This window comes from Pleurodeles waltl, chromosome 1_1 (assembly GCF_031143425.1).
Source record: "Pleurodeles waltl isolate 20211129_DDA chromosome 1_1, aPleWal1.hap1.20221129, whole genome shotgun sequence".
Lineage (NCBI taxonomy): Eukaryota > Metazoa > Chordata > Amphibia > Caudata > Salamandridae > Pleurodeles > Pleurodeles waltl.
Window position 1 is genome coordinate 340,078,422 of NC_090436.1, and position 18,740 is coordinate 340,097,161.

The following is an 18,740-nucleotide window of genomic DNA, read 5'->3' on the forward strand; positions in this document are numbered from 1 at the left end:
GATGTAGCACAACAAAAGAAGGTCCCACGCTGCCATAGAACAACTCAGCGAGTTGAGCGTCACAGGGTAGAGTGCTGGGGACCTGGGCCAGGCTGAGCATGAAGCAATTTTGCAAAGAGTGCACGGAGGCCTCAGGAGGCGAAGAAGACACAATATACAGGGGTACCATCGTTCTCGGAAAGGCAAGGTCTTACCTCCTCCAAATTGCATCAGCAGGATCTCAGGACAGTCTACGTCAATTATGTCCACCCTCTGTGTTCGTAGGAGCACAATCGTTGCAATGAGAGGAGTCCCAGGGTACAGGTCGTCGCCTTGGAAGGTGCCTGGTTGGAGCAGGGGAGTGACTCCGTCACTCCACTGGAGATTTCATTGGTCCTTCTGGTGCAGGATGAAGAAAGGGAGTCCCCAGAGTGTGCACACTGTGGAAACTGTTGCAGTTGCTGAGGTTGCTGAAGAAAAGTGTCTCTTGTAGACACTTTGTCGCAGTTACAGCATTTCTTGGAGCAGGCTGCGGTTGATCTGAGGTCAGAAGAGTCTGAAGTTGTTGCAGAGGATTCCTGAAGGAAACGTGCAAGCAGAATCTGTAGAAAACCCAAAGGAGAGACCCTAAATAGCCCTGAGAGGGGGATTGGCTACCTTATCAGGTATGGACCTATCCGGAGGGGTCTCTGACGTCACCTGCAGGCGCTGGCCACTCAGAGCCCTCCAGAGTGCCCACACACCTTGCAAAGCAAGATGGCCGAAGTCTGGGACACAATGGAGGAGCTCTGGGCACCACCCGTGGGGTGGTGACGGACAGGGGAGTAGTCACTCCCCATTCCTTTGTCTAGTTTCCTATCTGAGCTCCCTATGGGTGGCAAAAGAAATGCTGCAGCCCATATGGATCTCCTGGAACCCCAATGCCCTGGGTACCTAGGTACCATATACTGGGGACGTATAAGGGTGTCCAATATGCCAATTGAAATTGGTAAATGTAGTCACTGGCCTACAGTGACAAATTTAAAAGCAGAGAGAGCAGAAGCACTGAGGTTGTGATTAGCAGAGGCTCAGTGACACAGTTAGGCACTACACAGTCATACACATTAGGTCACAAACTATGAGCACTGGGGTCCTGAATAGCAGGATCCCAGTGAGACAGGCAAAACACACTGACATTTAGGTTTTTATCTATGAGCACTGGGGTCCTGGCTAGCAGGATCCCAGTGACACAGTAAAACACACTGACACACACTCATAAACAGGCCAAAAGGGGGGGGGGTGTAACCATGCTAGAAAGAGGCTACTTTCTCACAGGGGGTAGAACACCCCAAATAACCCCCTGAAGCTACAACCCTCATTTTGGGTGGGGAACCTTATGTGGTCAAGCTATACTTACATGCAAATCATGTACTTTTACATATACTTGTCTCTGGAAGTTACAAGGACATAGCTGCAAAATATCACAAATATCACACGTATTTAGATAATGTCTTGATGCCCTTTTATCCAGAATACATAATCACATTGCTTTCACACATACACAACAGGATTTTGAGGACACTATGGTTGAATTTATTACATAGGAAATATTTCGTGAGTCTTTGGTTGTATTGATGGAAACTATGGTCCATATTTATGAAAAGTTAGCGCCACCGCTGTGGAATTTTTTGGAACTCAAAAGCGGCGTTATCGAAACGCCATATTTATTAAGTGGTGTTAGAGCAGTCTTGCGCCACTTTTCTGTAGTTTGTGTCATTTTTAAGGAACAGTGCTTTACCTTGCATCGTTTATTGACAATGATATGCAATGTAGGCGTTCCCTCCTTAAAAAAATTACGCTAGCCCGCTAGAGCCATTTTTAAAAGCCATCAGAAAAGTGATGCATGCGAAGATCGCTTTGAAAAAATTACGCTAACCCTGATTAGCATAAAAATGTGAATGCCTGGTCAGACCAGATGTTAAAATGACGTATAGCCACAAATATAAAAGGAAAACACTAAGATGGCAACCATCCGGAAAAAATTGACCTGTTACTGCAACAATTTGGCACCCGGAGACGACAACAGTGATGATGCCAAATGCCACCAGCGCCACCACGGCACCCTCAACCACTACAACAGCAACCCCAGAGGCAGCGCAGAAGGAGGGAGAGAATATTTCACCAGCGGACATTCATCCTTGGCTCAGGGAACAAGATTTCATCAAACTCCACCGTCTCAAGCGGGAGTCCAAGCTCCTGGTCATGCTCCACATGCTGGCCTCTCGCACATTTCAGATTACTGCAGCACAAGTGGGTAGCATCTCCCAACCATCATTTTCTGTCTTCTCCCCTATGATAGTGGATGCCAACATCCGCCTTACTCCCCACCACATCCTGTTCTCCAACCCCCAGCAACTGCAACAGGAGACAAATCAAAGATTCTACAAAATTGCTGGGTTCCCGCATGTGCTGGGTGCAACGGACTGCTCACATGTCCAACTTCTCCCTCCTGCTGCAACGGAACACCTTTTTAGGGACAGGAAACACACTCACTCAATAAACGTCCAGGCCATTGTGGACCATTGCCTGATATTCTCCAGCATCCTTGCTAAATATCCAGGCAGTGTCATGATGCCTACATCTTCTGACACTCAATAACAAACCGTTTCCAAGATGGACAAAATGCCAATAGCCTACTCCCAGGTAAGCAAGCATACACAACATGACACAACATACTAAACATGTGGTACATGTGGGACAAACAATACATACACACCACTCCACACACATGGACAGGGAAGCACTAATTACCATAGAACACATATGCAACATGCATCACTCCACACATAATGCACATCACCCTCACATATGGCCACCTGAACAAGTCCCTTACACCACCGGAATGTCACATTTAATGGTGTTCTGGATCTGCATTTAAAAGGTGGTGTCAAACCACTGGCTGTATTCTGAAGCTTCATTAAAAATATGCCCCCTTCACACCTATCAGTTAGTGTGGAAGTAGTCAGCAATGGATTTTGCATTGGGCATGCCACATAGAAAATATGGCCCCTTTACACCTATCAGTTAGTGTGAAAGTGGTCAGCAATGGATTTTGCTTTGGGCATGCTACCTTCAAACAATTTACATATTGGCACTGCCCCATATTTACTACAACCTTGAAACCTGAGGCAGCACCTTCAAAGAATGCCACCCTAGGGGTGCCATCACCATTGTTCCATGAAACCAGATACTCGCATTGTGTATACTTTTCCCAGGTGTGATACATAGTGCACCATGCATTGCAACAGGAAATTTCCATAATTGATTAATCATGTATAGGAAGGGACACTTTACTGCACCGAAACAATCAAACCCGCAAAACTGTCATCTTTCAACCATGCAACCAGGGTGCCTACAGTGGACTTTGATAGCTGAACTACTGCCAGTGCACTGGTGGAGGTCAGAAATTCACCATATCAAAGAGACATGGCACATTGTTGGCCTTCACCGGTGATGTAGAGCAATGTAGAAAAACACCTCATGGCCTGTCCTATGCCACAAGTGTTTGCTAACTTGTCACATACATGGAAATACATCTCAAGCTACTATGCCACACTTTGCATGATCTCTATATACACACAAGCATGCTACCCAGGAAATTGCAACAACAGCTTGGTGTGCAAGGGAGGTGTACCATGTGCACGGGGAGGTTCACATGCAACACACAATGCACAACACCTGTCTCATGGCACACAACACACAAAATAGGTACAACCCTACCCAAATGGCTCTATTGCAGTCAAAAGTTATGGGACTACGGGACAATGATTTCAACATCACACATATCCCGCTTTTGTGAGATGTCATGCCAGACAAATCCCACAATCACCATGCCCCTGAGGCACAACCTGTGACTGGAAAGTGCATCATCACACACCAATACAACCATGCATGCAAACAGGAACACACACAATGCCAGATGCAAGTCATAATCTCGACTCCAATTACAAATACTGTGCCAGGCCAGTTAGAAAGGAATACAAATGCAAGTCTGACACTGTTTCTCACCTTCCATTGCAGCGGACCAAGGTTACAGCATCCTGCCATGGGTCATGACCCCATATGGAAACCCACATACAGATGCTGAAAAGGCTTACAATGACACATGCAAAAGGACCAGAAATGTGGTGGAGAGGACATTTGGCATCTTGAAATCTAGGTTCAGGTGCCTAGTTCTATTTGGAGGAAGACTAGTATATGCTCACCCCTTGTGTGCAAAATAATACTAGTTTGTGCAATTTTGCACAACATCTGTGTTGGCACCAATGTCCCCTAGGAGGAACAGGTTGGGGTCCCCAAGGAGGAAGATGAGGACAATGATGCATGACTGAAGGATAGGGAAAAAAAAAGTCTGCTGCTAGAGCACTCTGAAGGGACATTATTGTGCACAACTTCTAGACTGTACTTTATTCATCATTGAGCACAAATTTGTTGATAAATCACTTGAAAACAGCTTTGTCTTGGAGTACTTCATTTCACCTTAACAAACCTTATCAACTCACCCTCATCTTGGAAAGCATGAGTGGGCCACAACAGTTGGAAAACAAAAATAGGAACACACTCAGGAGCAACAAACAAATGCACAATGCAGCTATGAATTAATGTGTAGGTGAAATGTCTGCATAGCCTGTTGTACAAATAGTTTACATTGAAACACTCACTTCACACAAGTGTGTCTAGTTGCCGTTTGACAGCAGCTACACAGACAAAATGTGAAGACTGCTATTCAGATGTATGGCCTAGGTAGTGCAGGAGGCTGGCCTGGTTGGTGGTGGGTACTTATGGTACTTACATCTTATACAAAGTCCGGTTATCCCTTGTTAGTGAAATGTAGGCAGTGTTTAGAAGCCAGGCTCTCTAGGGGTAGCTGTAGCTGAGCAGCCAAGGCTTATCTAGGAGACATGCAAAGCTCATGCAATACCACTGTAGTCACACAGTACTCACACACATGAAAGAAAATACTCAGGGTTACAAAAATAAAGGTACTTTATTTTGATGACACAAATGCCAAAAATATCATAGCGACCATACTCCTGTAGTAGGTAAGTAATATACAAAATTATATACACCAGTATGCAGAAATAGGCATAAAAACAGTTAGAAAACAGTGCAATTAGTGAAAATCACAATAAATAGAAATGGGCCTGGGGGAACACAAACAATATACTAAGAAAGTGTAATGCGAATGTTGGTTTCCCACCTAGGCAAGTGTAATGTGTAGAGGGGTGCTGGGTAAAAGAACACACTCCAGAGCCCAGGAAAAGAGGAGAAAATCACAGTAACTTTCCTAGAACGCACAAAAACACGAGAAAGAAGATTATGCAAGAACCACAAGAGCCTGCAAGACACCAACAGTGGATTTCTGGACCTGGAGACCAGTGGAAGAAGGGGACCAAGTCCAAGAAGCACAGAAGAGTCCAGGGAGAACAGCAGCCCCTGCTAACCTGGAACAAGGTGCAAAAGAGGAACCACAGGTGAAGAACAACACTCAGTACTGCACCCAAGAAGGTGGATGTGGGTTCGTGGTTGGTGCAGATCATGTCCCACACTGAATGGAAGATTTCAGTTTGGTTTGCATCGCTGAATTCCACCAACAAGCCTTGGCACACGAAAAGCTTACAGTTAGCAGAAGATGGTACTGCCAGAGACCAGGAGGGACTTGGTGGACTTTACCCTGGAGGGGGACTCAGAAGGGCTCTCAGCAACTCAGAGAACCCACAGAAGACCAGGCAGCATGCACAGGAGTCCCACAGCATGGTTACAAAAAAAGGTGCCAAAGGAGGCCCACGCAGCACAACAACAAGGGATCCCACGCTGCCGAAGAACCACTCAGGAAGCTGTGCTTCACAGGATAGAGTGCTGGGGGCCGGAGCTGCACGGTACATGTAGAACTTTGTGGAAGGATATCAACAAGCCTTGGCAACTGCAAAACACGTGGTGCACTGGGAAACTGTCTTGAATGTTCTCCTCCTCCAAAGTTGGACAGTAGGGCTTCAGGACAGTTGGGACCACTTCATTCTGCCACCCGTGATGCAGAATCCATGCAACTTGTCAGGATAGGGGACCCACACAGCCGGCCGTTGTTGCTGAGAGGTGCCTGCTGAAGAAGGGGAGTGACTCCTTCACTCCAAGGGAGATTCCTTTGTCCTTCTGGTGCAGGGCGAAGACAAGCTGTCTTCTGAGGATGCACAACCGGGAAACAGTTGCAGATGCTGGCAGAAGCTGAAGATACAATGTTTCAGAAGTCATCTTTGCTTCTTTGTTGCAGTTTGTAAAGTTCCTGGAGGGACCAGATGTAGTTTCCTCGGTGAAAAGGTGAGGTAAAGGATGCAGGGGATTCCTGCTGGAGTCTTGCAATCTGAATCTGAAGAACCACCCAAGAGAGAGACCCTAAATAGCTCTGAAAGGGGGATTGGTCAGCTTAACAGGTAAGCACCTAGCAGGGGAGGGCTCTGACGTCACCTGCTGGCACTGGCCACTCAGATGCTCCCAGAGTTCCCTGCCAACTTGAAATCCAAGATGGAAAAACCCAGAGACCCTCTGGAGGAGCTCTGAGCACTACCCCTGGGGTGGTGATGGACAGGGTAGTGGCCACCCCCCTTTCCTTTGTCCAGTTTCATGCCAGAGCAGGAACTGGGGGCCCCTAAACCGGTGTAGGCTGGATTATGCAAGGTGGGCACCAAATGTTCCCTTCAAAGTATTTTCAGTGGCTTGGGGAGGCTGCCGCTCCCAAGCCTGTAACACCTGTTTCCAAAGGTAGAGAGTGTAACACCCCTCTCCCAAAGGAAATCCTGTGTTCTGCCTTCCTGTGCTTGAGCTGCTCAAGCAACAGGAGGGCAGAAACCTGTCTGAGAGGTGGCAGTAGCTGGGGCTGCCTGGAAAATCTCAGAAGGCTGGAATGGCAATACTAGGAGTCCTCTAAGGAGCCCCCAGAGTGCATGGAATCATACAATCAATGCTTGAAAAAGCATTGGGGTGTGATTACAGCATGTTTGATACCAAACATGCCTATGTTCGAAGTTACCATTACATAGCTGGACATAGGTATATGACCTATGTCCAGTACACGCATAAAATGGCATCCCCGCACTCACGAAGTGTGGGAAAATGGTCCTGGAGATTGTGGGGGCACCTCAGCTAGTGCTGGAGGGCTTGCTATAGGGGTGAATTATAAGTGACCTGGTGCAGTGTAAATGGCAGTGAAAGGGTGCATGTACCTTTTCAAGCAGGCTACAATGGCAGTCCTGCATAAGCCTTTGCATGGGCTTCCCATGGGTGGCAAAAGAGATGCTGCAGCCCATAGGGATCCCCTGGAACCCCAATGCCCTGGGTACCTAGTCACCATATATTAGGGACTTATAAGGAAGCACCAGTATGCCAATTGTGGGTGAAATACTGGGTTGGGTTACCAGTATGCAGCAACAAAATTTAAAGGAGAGAGAGCATAATCACTGGGGTTCTGGTTAGCAGGATCCCAGTGAACACAGTCAAGCATACTGATATCAGGCAGTAAATAGGGGTAACCATGGCAAAAAGAGGGTACTTTCCTACAGGTAGGACAAGAGTAGTCAGTATCAACAACAGTAAGCCAATGTCTGCTTTGTAACAAATCAATGTCTGAATGTCGCAATCCCAAGGGACAAGTTACAACATACACATTAGTGACACTCACATGTATGCCTAATAGAGAGTTAAATACAGAGGAAAAAATCTGAATGTCTTGGTCTGTCAGACTCTATCCAGTTGGTATATTGCATGCATGTCAAGCTGTGTCAAAACAAGTCACAAACACTTGACAAAGTTTATGTGTGAATAAAGATATACGGGGTGATTCTGATATTGGCGGGCGGCGGGAGCCGCCCGCCAAGCGGGAACCGCCAGAAGACCGTACCGCGGTCAAAAGACCGCGGCGGTCATTCTGGGTTTCCCACTGGGCTGGCGGGCGACCGCCAAAAGGCCGCCCGCCAGCCCAGTGGGAAACAGCCTTCCCACGAGGACGCCGACTCAGAATTGAGCCGGCGGAGTGGGAAGGTGCGACGGGTGCAGTGGCACCCGTCGCGTATTTCAGTGTCTGCATAGCAGACACTGAAATACTTTGTGGGGCCCTCTTACGGGGGCCCCGCGGCACCCCCTACCGCCATCCTGTTCCTGGCGGGAGACCCGCCAGGAACAGGATGGCGGTAGGGGGTGTCAGAATCCCCATGGCGGCGGAGCGCGCTCCGCCGCCATGGAGGATTCTCAAGGGCAGCGGAAAGTCGGCGGTACACCGCCGACTTTCCGTTTCTGCCCGCGGCTGAACCGCCGCGGTCAGAATGCCCAGCGGTGCACCGCCAGCCTGTTGGCGGTGCTACCGCGGTCATTCGCCCTGGCGGTTTTTACCGCCAGGGTTAGAATGACCCCCATAGATATGTTAAATCATGCATGTTCTACTCATAGCTGTCAGGAGTATTCACACAATCCAAACACATATATAGTGCATGCAGCAAAGAATGGGGAATGAAGATGTATGTGAGTGCTCATGTCAAAAAAACAAGTGCAGAGGGACAGCTGAGACACTCCTCTACTTTACTTTGCCAGCCAATATGTGGAGGTGACTCAGACACTACACAAGTGCTGTGGCTGGTGTTGAGAGATGTGTGGAGGTCAGTCATCTCATCTGTCAAACAAATGAAATGGTATGGCAAATATTGCTTAGCCTGAAGAAGAAACAAAGTCAGAAAACTTCACATGTATGAATTACTATGGTGTGCATGAAGGACGGGTCAGTGAGGATAAGAAATATGAGTAACAAGGAAAATCTGCAGAAACTTTGCTAGCAGCATTGACCTAGAAGCCTATATCACACAAACCGGCTTCAATGTGTGTGAATGATCACACAATGTCAAATACTTAATGTACAAAACAACATTGTAGCAATGTAAGTTCAGACACATTTTCACACACATTATGTAGGACAGTAAATATCCCAGGCACATTGCCATCAACTACACCTGTGTGCTTTGCCAGCACAAACAAGTGTGACTGATGAAAGTGACATCTGACACTATCTGTGTCCTAAGTCTGCAGATGTGACACTGTTACACTATCTACCAATGACCTAGCAATGCATAAGAGTAACAAATATCAATGAATCAAACATAGTCATGTCAATCCCAAGTAAATGATAAGCTAAGCCGAACACAACCAACCAGTGAGTCCCTTGTACATAATAGGGCAAGGCTGACATCCATAACCTGTGGGTTCCTAGTACATAATAGGGCAAGGCCAGCACACACAACCTATAAGTCCATAGTACAAGATTTTGAAGTGCACCAAACCCAATACACATGTCATGGTGCAAGGGTACATGGTTACCAGGCTCAACTGTCCATGTCCATCAAAGGCCTGGCCACTGTGGTATGTTGCATGGTGATGTACATGTGATGACAAACATGACACAGGAGTATAGGTAGTCATGGATGAGTATGCTCAATGAGTCATGTATGTTCTGAGTGACACAACAATGTGCTATGCTTGTGAAAAATGTCAGTGGACTGTCCTCTGCAAAATGTTACCAATGTAGCTGAGACTTGTATGTAAGGTTCAAGCACATATCTGTACATGTTAGCCTGGCCTACCAATGGCAGTCAAATATACATGTTGCAGGGCTCTCTAGAGTATTCCCTAAAATGACTCTTCTATGTCCATCCGCAAAACATGTCTGATGTGTGACATTTGTCTATGGTGTACTTTGTTCAAAATTCATAGTGCTATATCTCATGTTATGTCTTGCAGGTGGATCCACCCCCCGCACCATTGGTGAGATTGCAAGGTTCGCGGACCCCAATGCTACCAGTAAGTGTCATCCTGTATGTCTTTTTTTTGTTTCGTAATTCTTTATTGAGGATTATCCATAGAAAAGTAACATCTTGCATGGTAGGTTCAGTACAGCATGGACTTCATATGCAATATTGTACAACCAACATTTGGACAATCATAAACGCCTGATCCATAGTAACGAGAAACCATTCAATAAGTTCATATACTGTTGGGTACCTAGAACATTCGTACATGTATCTGTCAGTCCAGTCCTTTTGCACTACTGCTTTCTGAGATAAGAGATGGGGCTCTACATAACATCAGATCAGGCCTTAAACAGGGATATAGGGTGGGGTTCAACATATTGGCTCGCTGCTATAATAGTCGTGAGAGTATGGCTCTGGTACGCTATCTCCTTATAAGGAGGCAAGCTTGGTAAAAACAAGGGCCTCTAATGAGTAAGGGCCACGGCAAACTGTGACAGTATTGAGAAGAGAGCAAGGGTGTCGGAAGGACAGGGGGAACCATTGAGAGCCCTCATCTTGTGGTGGCGGAGGATCGAACAGCCATGCATAGATGGAAAGTGGTTAATGGTAGGGACCATAAGCCGTTATAAAGAAAGGAAATAGAGAGGAAGGTAGGGGAAGAAGGTGTTCAGAAAGGAAGAAAATGATGTAGAGAGGAGGGATGAAGAGGGGGGTATAATGAAAATCAGAAAGTATGGAGGGAGAGAAAAGCAGGAAGGTAGAGTGCAAGAGAGAGGGGGAAGAACAGGGGAAGAGAAAGTTAGCCGCAAAAGGAGGGATGAGGATTAAAAAGGGGGTGGAAGAAGAGGAAGAGAAAAGGGAGACAGAAATAGAGAGAGGTAGAAAGGGAAAGCGGGAGCGACCGTGACTGGAGAGTAATGAGGAAGAGGGAAGGGAGGGGAGGGAGGAGAGTTGGAGGAAGGGGGGTTGTGTTGAGTGGGCGTGAGGTTCAGTGTTCTGCAAGCCAGAGGAAGGGGGCCCAGGTCTGCTGAAACACCTCTGTCCTCTTCTGTATGGCATAAATAATGCATTCATGGGCAGCAGTTTGAAAGACTGAGGATAGCCACTCATCATGGGAGGGGGGTTGCTGCTCTCCAGTGTCGTAGGATACAGGGTTTAGCTGTGGCCAATGCCGTATATAGCAGACAAAGTTGTGTGCAGGAACAGGGTCAAGACTGATTTGCATATGGCTGGGTCCAAACTGGGGTGGCATGGTGAGCAAAAGAACGATTGATTAAACCCAGATCTGTGACTGTGGGTGAGTGTTTGCATTGTTCAGCACTCCGTCCATCATCCTTTTGTGTTGCTAAAGTTGCCCTAAGTGGGAAGAATAAGCCCAGACGTGGGCCTCGTGCTCACAGTGCCACTGGATTCAAGCTAGCCTGGATGATGAAGGGTGATACCCTGAAACCGGTCCCAGGATGCTTGTTTCCTGTCCAGGGACGACCTGTCTTGGCAGTTCGGGCTTGTAGGAAAGTACCATCATGCCTGGCATGTTACCCCCATTTTTACTTGTGTGTCAGTTTGTTTTTGCCCGTGTTACTGGGATCCTGCTAGCCAGGACCCCAGTGCTCATAGTTTGTGGCCTATATGTGTTCCCTGTGTGGTGCCTAACTGTATCACTGAGGCTCTGCTAACCAGAACCTCAGTGTTTATGCTCTCTCTGCTTTTAAAAGTGTCACTCAAAGCTAGTGACTATTTTCACCAATTCTGATTGGCACACTAGAACACCCTTATAATTCCCTAGTATATGGTACCTAGTGTAGGAGGTTGGCCTGGCTTGTAGTGGGTACCAAGGGGGACTTACACTCTGTACCAGGTCCAGTTATCCCTTATTAGTGTAGAAGAGGTGTTTCTAGCAGCTTAGGCTGATAGAAGGTAGCTACAGCAGAGCAGCTTAGGCTGAACTAGGAGACATGCAAAGCTCCCACTATACCACAGGTGTCATATGCACAATATCACAAGAAAACACAATACACAGATATACTAAAAATAAAGGTACTTTATTTTTATGACAATATGCCAAAAGTATCTCAGTGAGTACCCTCAGTATGAGGATGCCAAATATACACATGATATATGTACACAATACCAAAAATATGCAGTAATAGCAAAAGGAAGTAATGCAAACAGTGTAAAGTTACAATAGATTGCAATAGGAGCACATAGGTATAGGGGCAACACAAACCATATACTCCAAAAGTGGAATGCGAACCACGAATGGACCCCAAACCTATGTGAGCTTGTAGAGGGTCGCTGGGACTGTAAGAAAACATTGAGGGTTAGAAAAATAGCCCACCCCAAGACCCTGAAAAGTAGGTGTAAAGTGCACCTATATTCCCCAGAGAGCACAGAAGTCGTGATAGGGGAATTCTGCAAGGAAGACCAACACCAGCAAAGCAATCAAAGTGGATTTCCAGACAAGAGTACCTGTGGAACAAGGGGACCAAGTCCAAGAGTCGTGACAAAGTCGAGAGTGGGCAGATGCCCAGGAAATGCCAGCTGAGGGTGCAAAGGAGCTGCCACCGGATGGTAGAAGCTGTGGATTCTGCAAGAACGAAGAGGGCTAGAAACTTCCCCTTTGGAGGATTGATGTCCCACGTCGTGTAGAAGCTTGCAGAGGTGTTCCTATGCAGAAATACCGCAAACAAGCCTTGCTAGCTGCAAGGGTTGTGGTTAGAGTTTTTGGATGCTGCTGTGGCCCAGGAGGGACCAGGATGTCGCCACTTGGATGAGGAGACAGAGGGGGCGCCCAGCAAGTTAGGGAGCCCTCACAGAAGCAGGCAGCACCCGCAGAAGTACCAGAAGAGGCACTTGGAAGAGGAGTGAACCGGAGCTCACCAGAAGACACAAAAGGGAGTCCCATGACGCCGGAGGACAACTCAGGAGGTTGTGCACTGCAGGTTAGAGTGTCGGGGCCCCAGGCTTGGCTGTGCATGAAGGAAATCCTGGAAGAGTGCACAGGAGCCGTAGCAGCTGCAAATCACGCGGTACCCAGCAATGCAGTCTAGCGTGGGGAGGCAAGGACTTACCTCCACCAAACTTGGACTGAAGAGTCACTGGACTGTGGGAGGCACTTGGACAGAGTTGCTGAGTTCCAGGGACCACGCTTGTCGTGCTGAGAGGGGACCCAGAGGACCGGTGATGCAGTCTTTTGTTGCCTGCAGTTGCAGGGGGAGGATTCCATCGTCCCACGGGAGATTTCTTCAGAGCTCCTGGTGCAAGGAGGCAGGCTACCCCCAGAGCATGCACCACCAGGAAACAGTCGAGAAGGCTGCAGGATCAGCGATACAAGGTTGCACTAGTCGTCTTTGCTACTTTGTTGCGGTATTGCATGCGTCCTGAGCAGTCAGCGGTCGATCCTTTGGCAGAAGGTGAAGAGAGAGATGCAGAGGAACTCTGATGAGCTCTTGCATTCGTTATCTAAAGAATTCCCCAAAGCAGAGACCCTAAATAGCCAGAAAAGGAGGTTTGGCTACCTAGGAAGGAGGATAGGCTAGCAACACAGGTAAGAGCCTATCAGAAGGAGTCTCTGACGTCACCTGCTGACACTGGCCACTCAGAGCAGTCCAGTGTGCCAGCAGCACCTCTGTTTCCAAGATGGCAGAGGTCTGGAGCACACTGGAGGAGCTCTGGGCACCTCCCCTGGGAGGTGCAGGTCAGGGGAGTGGTCACTCCCCTTTCCTTTGTCCAGTTTCGTGCCAGAGCAGGGCTGGGGGATCCCTGAGCCGTTGTAGACTGGCTTATGCAGAGATGGGCACCTTCTGTGCCCATCAAAGTATTTCCAGAGGCTGGGGGAGGCTACTCCTCCCCAGTCCTGACACCTTTTTCCAAAGTGAGAGGGTTTAACAACCTCTCTCTGAGGAAGTCCTTTGTTCTGCCTTCCTGAGCCAAGCCTGGCTGTACCCCAGGAGGGCAGAAACCTGTCTGAGGGGTTGCAGCAGCAGCAGCTGCAGTGAAACCCCGGGAAAGGCAGTTTGGCAGTACCTGGGTCTGTGCTAGAGACTCGGGGGATCATGGAATTGTCTCCCCAATGCCAGAATGGCATTGGGGTGACAATTCCATGACCTTAGACATGTTACATGGCCATGTTCGGAGTTACCATTGTGACGCTATACATAGGTAGTGACCTATGTATAGTGCACGCGTGTAATGGTGTCCCCGCACTCACAAAGTCCGGGGAATTTGCCCTGAACGATGTGGGGGCATCTTGGCTAGTGCCAGGGTGCCCACACACTAAGTAACTTAGCACCCAACCTTCACCAAGTGAGGGTTAGACATATAGGTGACTTATAAGTTACTTAAGTGCAGTGGTAAATGGCTGTGAAATAACGTGGACGTTATTTCACTCAGGCTGCAGTGGCAGGCCTGTGTAAGAATTGACAGAGCTCCCTATGGGTGGCAAAAGAAATGCTGCAGCCCATAGGGATCTCCTGGAACCCCAATACCCTTGGTACCTCAGTACCATATACTAGGGAATTATAAGGGTGTTCCAGTATGCCAATGTGAATTGGTGAAATTGGTCACTAGCCTGTTAGTGACAATTTAGAAAGCAGAGAGAGCATAACCACTGAGGTTCTGGTTAGCAGAGCCTCAGTGAGACAGTTAGTCATCACACAGGGAACACATACAGGGCACACTTATGAGCACTGGGGCCCTGGCTGGCAGGGTCCCAGTGACACATACACTAAAACAACATATATAAAGTGAAATATGGGGGTAACATGCCAGGCAAGATGGTACTTTCCTACACCTAGGTACCCAGGGTATTGGGGTTCATGGAGATCACTATAGGCTGCAGCATTTCTTCTGCCACTCATAGGGAGCTCAGACAATTCTTACAGAGGACTGCCATTGCAGCCTTAGTGATATAGGGCCGTATTTATACTCTGGTTGCGCCGAATTTGCGTCGTTTTTTTCAACGCAAATTCGACGCTAAACTAACGCCAACTAACGCCATATTTATACTATGGCGTTAGACGCTTCGGGCGCCAAAGTGCCCGGAGTGTGCGTCATTTTTTAGCGTGAACCCCTTCCTTGCGTTAATGATATGCAAGGGAGGCGTTCCCGTCTTAAAAAATGACTCCCAGGCCTTTACGTGGTATTTATACTCCCGGGCAAAAATGACGCCCGGGAGTGGGCGTGGCCAAAAACGGCGCATTTGCGCCGCTTTTTAACGCCTGGGTCAGGCATGGCGTTAAGGGACAAGTGGGCTCAAAATGAGCCCAGAGTGCCCTCCCCTGCCCCCAGGGACCCCCCCTGCCACCCTTGCCCACCCCAGGAGGACACCCAAGGACGGAGGGACCCATCCCATGGACATTAAGGTAAGTTCAGGTAAGTATTTTTTTTTTTAATTTTTGTGGCATAGGGGGGCCTGATTTGTGCCCCCCTACATGCCACTATGCCCAATGACCATGCCCAGGGGACATAAGTCCCCTGGGCATGGCCATTGGGCAAGGGGGCATGACTCCTATCTTTACAATGATAGGAGTCATGTTGATGGGGGATGGGCGTAGAAAAAAAATGGCGCAAGTCGGGTTACGACGATTTTTTAGCGTCAACCGGACTTGCGCCATTTTAAGACGCCCTAACGTCATTTTTTCCCAACGCCGGCGCTGCCTGGTCTACGTGGTTTTTTTCCACGCACACCAGGCAGCGCCGGTCTGATTGCGCCGTCTAACGCCATTCCATAAATACGGCGCCCGCATGGCGCTTCAGAATGGCGTTAGACGGCGCAAAATATTTTGACGCTAAACTGCGTTAGCGCAGTTTAGCGTCAAAAAGTATAAATATGGGCCATAACGTCCACGTTATTTCACAGCCATTTATAACCTGCACTTAAGTAACTTATAAGTCACCTATATGTCTAACCCTCACTTAGTGAAGGTTAGGTGCAATGTTACTAAGTGTGAGGGCACCCTGGCACTGGCCAATGTGCCCCCACATAGTTCAGGGCAATTTCCCCGGACTTTGTGAGTGCGGGACACCATTACACGTGTGCACTACATATAGGTCAATACCTATATGTAGCTTCACAATAGTAACTCCTAACATGGCCATTAACATGTCTAAGATCATGGAATTGACCCCCCAAGCCAAATCTGGTATTGGGTGCCAATCCCATGCATTCCCGGGGCTCCAGCATGGACCCCGGATACTGCCAAACTAGCTCTCTGGGGTTTTCTCTTCAGCTACTGCTGCTACCGACCCTCAGCCACGTTTCTGCCCCCCTGGGGTCTGGGCAGCCCAGTCCCAGGAAGACAGAACAAAAGATTACCTCTGAGAGAGGGTGTTACACCCTCTCCCTTTGGAAATAGATGTTAAGGGCTGGGGAGGAGTAGCCTCCCCCAGCCTCTGGAAATGCTTTGAAGGGCACAGATGGTGCCCTCCTTGCATAAGCAAGTCTACACTGGTTCAGGGATCCGCCAGCCCCTGCTCTGGCACAAAACTGGACAAAGGAAAGGAGAGTGACACTCCCCTGTCCATCACCACCCCAGGGGTGGTGCCCAGAGCTCCTCTGGTGTGTCCTAGACCTCTGCCATCTTGAATGCAGAGGTGTGAGGGCACAATGTGGACCTCTGAGTGGCCAGTGCCAGCAGGTGACGTCAGAGACCCCTCCTGATAGGCTCTTACCTGGTTAGACAGCCAATCCTCCTCTGTGGGCTATTTAGGGTCTCTCCTGTGGGTTTCTCTTCAGATAACGAATGCAAGAGCTCACCAGAGATCCTCTGCATCTCTCTCTTCGACGTCTGCCAATGATCGACCGCTGATTGCTCCAGGATGCCTGCAAAACCGCAACAAAGTAGCAAGAACACTACCAGCAACATTGTAGCGCCTAATCCTGCGGCTTTCTCGACTGTTTCCTGATGGTGCATGCTCTGAGGGCTGTCTGCCTTCACCCTGCACTGGAAGCCAAGAAGAAATCTCCGGTGGGTCAACGGAATCTTTCCCCTGCTAACGCAGGCACCAAACTTCTGCATCACAGGTACTCTGGGTCCCCTCTTATCTTGTTGAGCGTGGTCCCTTGAACACAGGAGCTGCATCAAAGTGACCCCAACAGTCCAGTGGTCTTTCTGTCCAAATTTGGTGGAGGTAAGTCTTTGCCTTCCCACACCAGACAGAAATCCTGTGTACTGCATGATCTGCAGCTGCTATGGCTTCTGTGCACTTTTGCAAGGATTCCTTCGTGCACAGCACAGCCCAGGTCCCCAGCACTCCGTCCTGCATTGCTCAACTCGCTGAGTTGAACAGCGGCTTCGTGGGACCCTCTTTTGTTGTGTTGAGACAACTGCCATGCTCAGATTTCTTGAATGCCCATTCAAGTGCTTCTGTGGGTGCTGCCTGCTTCTGCATGGGCTCTATCTATTGCTGAGAGCCCCCTCTGTCTCCTCCTCCAAGGAGAGACTTCCTGGTCCTTACTGGGCCCAGGTAGGACCCATTATCTTCAACCGTTACTCTTGGAGCTAGCAAGGCTTGTTTGCTGTCTTTCTGCGTGGAAACACCTCTGCATCCCCCAGCATGCCATGGGACATCTTCTGACCAAAGGAGAAATTCCTGGCACCTTCCGTTAATGCAGAATTTTTGGCTTCTTCCACCCGGAGGCAGCCCTTTTGCACCTTCATCCAGGGTTTAGTGGGATCCTGCCCCCTGGACACTTGCATGACTCTTGGACCTGGTCCCCTTCCTTTACAGGTCCTCAGGTCCAGGAATCCGTCTTCAGTGCTTTGCAGTCAGTTGTTGCCTTTGCAGAATCCCCTTTCTCGACTTTACTCGTCTTTCTGGGGTAGTAGGGTAACTTTACTCCTACTTTTCAGGGTCTTGGGGTGGGGAATCTTGGACACCCTCAGTATTTTCTTACACTCCCAGTGACCCTCCACACACTACACTAGGCCTGGGGTCCATTGTAGTTTACATTCTACTTCTGGAGTATACGGTTTGTGTTGCCCCTAGGCTTATTGTCTCCTATTGCATTCTATTGTGTTCTACAGTGTTTGCATTACTTTTCTAAGTGTTTACTTACCTGATTTTGGTTTGTGTGTATATTTTGTGTATTTTACCTACCTCCTAAGGAACTATATCCTATGAGATACTTTTGGCATATTGTCACTAAATTAAAGTACCTTTATTTTTAGTAACTCTGAGTATTGTGTTTCTTGTGATATAGTGCTATATGATATAAGTAGTATAGCAGGAGCTTTGCATGTCTCCTAGTTCAGCCTAAGCTGCTCTGCTATAGCTTCCTCTATCAGCCTAAGCTGCTAGAACACTACTAATCTACTAATAAGGGATAACTGGACCTGGCACAAGGTGTAAGTACCATCAGATACCCACTACAAGCCAGGCCAGTCTCCTACATTGGTGGTGCAGCGGTGGGATAAGCACTTGTAACTGCTTTACTACTTTGTCATTGGTGCTGTTCATAAGAAAAACATATACCAAATACTTCAGAATATACACAGTTATCCAAAACAGTTTAACTTTCCTTCTTTAAAATTTCTAAAAAGTTTTAGAAAAGTTTTTAAATAGTTTTTCTCTTTTCTCTAAAAGTTCTAAACTTTTTTCTCCCTATCTTAAACTCTTTCTAACAATCAAGTCTGCAGTAGAACTCACTCCCACAGTTGTCCAGACAACATATGGTAGTTTAAACTTTAAAAGTTTGAGGGGTCTCTGCATTGAAAGAGGTTAAGTATTGGTAAGAATCCCACAAAAGATCTTCTCCTTAGACTTCTCCTTGAAAGTGATCAGAACCAGTCTGGCCCATCCCAGGATCAGGAGGTAGAGGAGGGGGGTACTGAGCCAGCACTTGTGTGACCTGCCAAGCCAGTGGAAAGACTGGTGGCACACCAAAGGCCCCCTTAATTCCAATTTCTGTGGCTGAGGTGCTCTTTGAAAGGGTAG

The 18,740-nt window shown here is 48.0% G+C and overlaps 1 protein-coding gene across 1 annotated transcript in view; it reads left to right on the top strand.

Moving 5' to 3' along the window:
• Positions 1–18,740, top strand: part of LRRC70 (leucine rich repeat containing 70) — a 135,553-nt gene that overhangs the window by 61,067 nt on the left and 55,746 nt on the right. The window contains exon 2 of the mRNA XM_069222656.1: positions 9,793–9,852. The gene's annotated coding sequence lies outside the window, so the exon portion shown is untranslated. The remainder of the gene's footprint in view (positions 1–9,792; positions 9,853–18,740) is intronic.